We start from the raw sequence: 6,640 nt of genomic DNA, 5'->3' as shown, positions 1-6,640 counted from the left end.
GCTTGTATAAATAAATGAATAAATTTTTAATAAATAAATAAATATAAATATTGTCATAGTCATTTTGTCATTTAGTGAGCATTTACTCAGTTCTTAGAAAGTGCCAGCACTTTCTTAAGTTCCTTACAGGCAGATATTCTAATATCCCCATTTAATTTGCCCAAGGTTACAAACCTCAGACACTGCCAAGCTGGGACATGAATACAGGGGCCAGACCACAGAGTCCTAACCAGTACACAATGTCACCTCCAAATGATCCATGAAAGGACTAGAGGTCCAGGTACAAATGATACAGCGTGGCTTCCTGTTTTGCTCTGGATGAGGCTTGATTATCAGCAATGTAGGTAAGCAATTTTTCTGGCCCCATATTTCTTTTTGTCTTGTGTTAAAGTTTACAAATCCGGGCCTCCATGGTGGCACAGTAGCTTGAGCACAGCGTTTTGTGTCTGTCAACAGCCTATGTAGCGCAGGTTCTATTCCCAGCCGGCCAGGGAGATTCACACATGGTGTAGCAGACCTCTCCTGTTTCGCCCTAGCTCCCCTCAACAGTGTTTTAGGTCGTTTGCCTGTTCTGCTCCCCACTCTTCCTCTGGTGAATTCTCTTACCCGTGCCTCTGGCCTGTATCCCAGTTCTTGTATAAAGAAATAAATCTTAAAAAAAATAAAGTTTACACACCCTCCCTTATCACAATTCATATCACACGTGCAAATTCCACACAGCGAACATGTAAAGAAGAAACAAATCTTAAATCATATAGCTGTGTCATTTGTATTATTGGCAGCATAAATATCACAGGATTTGCTCTGCTCTCCCCTCACCAAACCATTAAATCAAGACTGAACTCCAGGGGAGCCATAGACTCCTAAAAACAAGCACAACCTTGACAAGCAAACACAAACATTTTGCCTGGGGAAAGATCACATGCTTTTTTTAAAATCAGATATTCATATCCTCAAATACGTAGAATCACAGCAATAAAGAAATTAAAAAAGTAAAATCTGACGCATACATTTACTATGTATAAAAATATTAATCGATAAAAGAAAACCAGACCTGCTTGTTCTATTTCTCATGATAAAGTAATAATTTGTGTAATGATTTATGCAAAAGCAATGTTAGAAAAAAATCTAAAATGTTCCACTAACGTTTACAATGTGCACGTAACACAGCTATGTAAAAGGATAAAACAAGATAACACAGAAAACACAAAATAGTATAATAGAAATCAATCCCAAAATATGTGATATAGAAGTTCAAATGGGTTGAACACCCCTATTATGAGACAAATTTTCAGATTAGGTTTTTTTTAAATCTTGTATGTCACTAATAAGAGACATACCGAAAACAAATGAACACCAAAGTTTAAAAGTAGACATAACAAAATTACAAAAAAAAAATAATAAATCAAGATATGGTAGTGATATTTTTAAGTATCAAATATTTAATGAGGCAAAGAGATATCTGATATATATAAAAGGAGCAAGCTTGTAAACAAAGCAAACTTATAAGGAGGATTGTAACCAAAATAGCTTCTATATTTAAAGAAAACAAACAGATATACAAGGTTAAGTTGGCAAATTCAGACTTATGGTAGGAGGTACATCTTTCCTGCTCAGAATCAGATAAGACAATCAGATAAAATTATTATGATACACAAATGTACTTAAGAATAAAGAATCTTACACTCAACACAATAACTATTATTTTCATATACAAAAACATTTACACAAATAACCATATATTGGCCTCCCCAGTGGCCCAGGGGGTTGAGTGCAGACCTATGAAGCTGTCCATAGCCTCTGCAGTGAGGGTTCAATTCCGGACCCACCAGGGAGATAGCCACTTGGCACGGCAGACAGTTCCTGTCTCATCCCCTGCTCCCCTCAGAAGTGTATTTCAGTAGATCTGCCTGTTCTGCACCCCACTCTGTCTCTGGTGAATTGTCTCACCCTCCCGTGCCTCTGGCCTGTACCCCAGCTCTTGTGTAACTAAATAAATCTAAAAAAAAAAAAAAAAAATATATCCAGAAAATACACCTCAACAAATTGAAAAGAATCGATATTATACAGAACATTCTCTGGTAATATAACGATAATATACATAATATATGAACCATGTAAACCAAATAGATTTGGAAACAATCCCACTTTTAATAATTCATGATTTAAAAAAGTAAGGAAATTACTAGATTTTTAAAAATTTATAATTAGAGGGCCTCCCCGGTGGCGCAGCGGTTGAGCGCTGGGTTGCGAAGCTGCCCGCAGCCTCTGCGAGCCGGTTCGATCCCAGGCTGCTCCCCGGCCACCGGAGGAGGGTCCCACATGGCGCGCAGACCTCTCCTGCCGCCCGCTGCTCCCCTCAGCAGTGTGCTTCGGTCCTTCTGCCTGCTCTGCTCCCCGCTCTGGCTCTGGTGAATTCTCTCACCCTCCCGCGCTTCTGACTGTACCCAGTGCATGTATAAACAAAACAAACAAACCAGCAAACAAATAAATAAAGCATGCCTCTATAAAAAAAAAAAAATTTATAATTAGAACACTACCCATCAAAACCTGGAGAGTACCTAGACCAACACTTCAGTAAAAGTTAATAGTTTTGAATGCACTTATTGGAAAATAAGAAACTGTCAACCTAACAAGTCAGAAAAAGAAGAAAGCTGGAAGAAGGAAGTAAAGGCATAGGTAGAAATGAAAGAAACAGAGTGATCAAAGATTTTTAAACAGAGTTAAACAATGTAATCAAAACCTGGTTCCTTTAAAGGAGTTGTAGATAGAGAGAGCTTTGAAAACCTGTTTAAAGAAAGAAAGAGAATAGCCACAATTAATGTTATGAATGGAAAAAAGGATCAAAAGTATAAATAAATAACAGATTTTAAAAAAAGCTTTCCAAACACATGAAAATGTTAATAATTTTAAAAGAAATGGCATAAACACATATTTAGAACAATACAAATTATCATGTTTCCTGGAGAACAATTAGAAACCTGATTCACCCTGCTATAGAAGAACTTAAACTGAATGCTAAAAATGGCCATCTCTTAAAGTCACTAAACCCAGCTATTTCACAGAAGAAATTTAACTGTCTTTTCTGAAACAGGTATAATATCTTGTATAATAGAAATTGTGGCCCTTGGATGCCTGGAAGGACCAAAGCATCTGCAATGTTTCTTCCCCCAAAAGGTGGCCACTAATCAGCCTTTGGACTTTTCATACCCTAGGTAACTTTACTTCAATGAAATGTCATGTCATTTTCAATGTTGGAGATCCATGGCAACTACCGCCCAGTCAATCCCATATAATTCATTCCCCTACTCCTTTCCAGAAGGTTCCCTTACTTTTACAAATCTTATCTTGACCCCTACATCTTGGAAAAATCTATAACCCAGCCATGATTTTTAGGACTGAGCTCTCTACTTCCATTGCTTTAACTTGATTTGGGGATCAGATATATTTTTTTTTTTTAACAAAGACTTATGTGTTTGTTTTGAGGCCGGAACTATTAGGTTCTGAATTATCAAACCATTCATTGTTTAATTAAGTTTTGTCCATCTTTACCTTACTAACTTAGATAAACTTATCCAAATTCCTTCTCAGGATCCTTGCCTCAGCCATAGGTTGATCAGTTTTTCCTTCTTGGTTCCTTTCTAAGGTTTCTATTCTGTGTGCTTCTTATTGGAGAAGATTTAACTCTAGAAGTTCTTGGTCCACAGAGCTCAGGTAAAACATGAATCTATATGTAACTTTATCCCTTGAAATGTACTTACTAATGCATGAAGTAGTCTAAACTTATGGTCCACAATCTTGGCTTAAACATCTATGGAATACTATACAGATGTGAAAAAAAGATGAAATAGTGGTTTTGGGGACAAAATGGATAGTCCTCAAGGTAATTAAGTTAAGTGAAACAAATCAGAAAGTGAAAGATAGATATTGGATGGTTTCACTCATCTGAGAAGCATGAATAGCCAAAAAACACACAGACAAAATACAGCAGGAATAGTTCTTAAACTCAGTGAAACAATTTAATGGTTACAGAGGAAATGGGGTGGGGAGAGTGAGTAGGCAGTGAGTATAGAGAAGCCAAGGGGGTATTGACATGAGTGATTTGTTGGAGGGTGAGTGGAACATGTATACATATGGAAAAATAAAATTAAAACATAAATAGAAAAATCCATTGATTTTTTTGTAACCACTGACTAGCTCTTCTATGCTTCCAGAGAACTTCTCCAACTATTCATTTACCTTCTGCACTTGCTTCCCCTTTGGGAGCATTACTACTATTTTTTCGGATAAATTTTTTCAGATTATAGTCACTCTCTGACCTAGTTAAATATTAAATTATTTCCCCCTTTCAAAGTCCTATGTCAACAATATTTCAGACCTCATTTGTTTGTTTTACTTTTTGTGTGCTGAGTACAACCTTCAATATCTCCTTATCTAATACTTCCATTAATGAAATGTCTATTTTTTCTTTCCCTTAAGCAATCTCCAGTTTGTTTTCTGCTATTTCTTTCTGGGTATCAATCTATTACAGAAAATGGGAAACTCACTTCGTTATATAAAAAGGAATTTAAGGTCAAGGTTAAAGTAAATACTTTAAAAATTTTACTATGAGTGCTGTGAACCTGATCCCAATTCAGCAGGGCCCTGTTTTCACTTGTTTCAGAGCCAACAAGTTCCAAATGCACAAAAACTTGTCAGTCCACTGATGTGTCAGTCTTACTAATGTCTCATTTGACCAAGTTAGCCAAACCCAGAGTCATTAAGGGAAGGGACCACGGAATATCACAATTAGTGACAGTCAAGATTCAACGGAGGCCATTGATGTTAAGAGTTGACCACACTACCATGATATTGATACACAACTTATCAATGTTTCCCCACATATTATATTCATGATCAGTTCTTGCTGTTGGCACTATTAATCCTGACTTCAGTTTCTTTCTGAATTATTCGTGTTTCAGCTTTAGAGCCCCTTCTCAATGTCTGGTGCAACTCTTACGATTTTAACCCAGAAAAAGAAAACTATGAGGAGTTCATAATGCCTAGGGGCAGCTTATTACACAAATTGGAACAACTCTACTGCTTTAATTCCTAACAAGGAAGAAAGAAGAAAGGAAAAAGGGCTCATAAGTAGATACAACAAGATACCTCCTATCTCATTTAGCAAAAAGGCATCTGAAAAAAATCCTAAAGGATCTACTTAGTACAGAATCCACTTCAGTTAATGTGTCTACCACATCTTAATTAAATAAAACTGCAGTACAGAAAGGCCAGGAGGGCCGTCTGAGTAGTGAGAATAAGCAGCTACATATTAGTCATTTGGAAGGTCCTTTCTTTGCTGCCACTGCTATATTCTCACCCACTTTTGAATAACTTTGGGTCTCCAATGGGTAACAAATGCAGGAATGAATAAGCCACAGTTCTTGTCACTGAAGAGCTCATGGTCAAATGTAGGAAAGAAATAATCACATTACTTACTAACACACAAATTTAGAAAGCCATGTTATAAATAGCAGTGGGCAATATCCCTTTCCCCCCCCCCCACCAAACTAGCTCTAGCTAACCTGAGAGAGTGGGACGAAAAAGAAGGAGATGGGGACAGAGAATATGCAGCGCACATGTACAGTGTCCCCAGTTGAGGACAACTGGGGAACAGAAGGAGAATGAAACTACCTACTGATAAAGGTAAGGATAGCAGGTGACTGCGCACTCGGTTATGCTTTGTCTGCTTGATTGGATCTAGACTGCTTATGCCTAAGAAGCAGATGAGATAAAATGTTAAGTTCTAAACTATGTTCTTTAATATCCCAATTCCTTTCCTGTTCTCATACAGATGGTATTTTCTAAAGTATGGAGGATCCTTCCCTGGAAAAGTGTATTCCCATACTCAGATGAAAGGTCAGGGCGTTGTGTCAGTCGAAAGGAAGAAACCTAAGAAACAAACCAACTCCGATGCCATGTCATTTGCATGTCATCATGTCTCAGCTAATACTTGGTGTGATCTCCAGCTCTGCAGCCGATACAAAAGAGTTTCACAAATCAAACATAGCAGGTAAACTCATAGAACAACCAGCCTGATCTTATTTCTTAGGCATTGTAAGAAAGCCAAATTCCTCTGTAGGTAAATGGTTTTTCAGGCTTTTCTGCCCTCCCACTATTGGGATAGCCCTGCCTGATGGGGCCCTGCAGTTGTTACATTGCTGCAAGCTATCTCCTTTACTTCTGTGGGCCATGGGAGGAGTATTGGGATAGCCACCAAGAGAAGCAGCAGCAGAAGAGGCAGGAGAGAAAGACCTGGAGAAAGAAGCCAGAGAATCCCAGAGTGAAGACTTGCCAGGGGCTTGGAGGCTTGCGGGACTCCTGGTCCCCAGCACGCCACCTGCTGTGTACCTGTTTGCCATACTACATGTAAAGCTCAATAAAAGCCTGAGAAAGCCATGGAGGGCTCCAAGCCTCTCCTTTACCCATCTTCTGGATCATAGACATCCTGCTCAGTGGCCCTACCTGCCACTACACTTCTTATAGTATAAAACAAAATTGGCAGGAGAAAAATTAAATAAAGGCAGTCTTTTTTGACTGACATTCTAGACTCAAACAAATATTAGTAATCTAGATATATAGATTAATAAAATAATCTAGA

At 38.0% G+C, this 6,640-nt stretch overlaps 1 long non-coding RNA gene across 1 annotated transcript; it reads left to right on the top strand.

Moving 5' to 3' along the window:
* The first annotated feature begins 324 nt into the window (after positions 1-324).
* On the top strand, positions 325-5,664 carry LOC129145745 (uncharacterized). The gene is made up of 3 exons (XR_008551747.1): positions 325-344; positions 3,647-3,714; positions 5,554-5,664. It is a non-coding gene; the product is annotated as an uncharacterized LOC129145745 (long non-coding RNA).
* Positions 5,665-6,640: the final 976 nt, after the last annotated feature.

The sequence above is a fragment of the Talpa occidentalis genome, unplaced genomic scaffold, assembly GCF_014898055.3.
Source record: "Talpa occidentalis isolate TD23 unplaced genomic scaffold, MPIMG_talOcc4v2.1 talOcc4.14, whole genome shotgun sequence".
Taxonomy (NCBI): Eukaryota; Metazoa; Chordata; class Mammalia; order Eulipotyphla; family Talpidae; genus Talpa; species Talpa occidentalis.
This window is presented reverse-complemented; position numbering and strand designations above follow the sequence as displayed.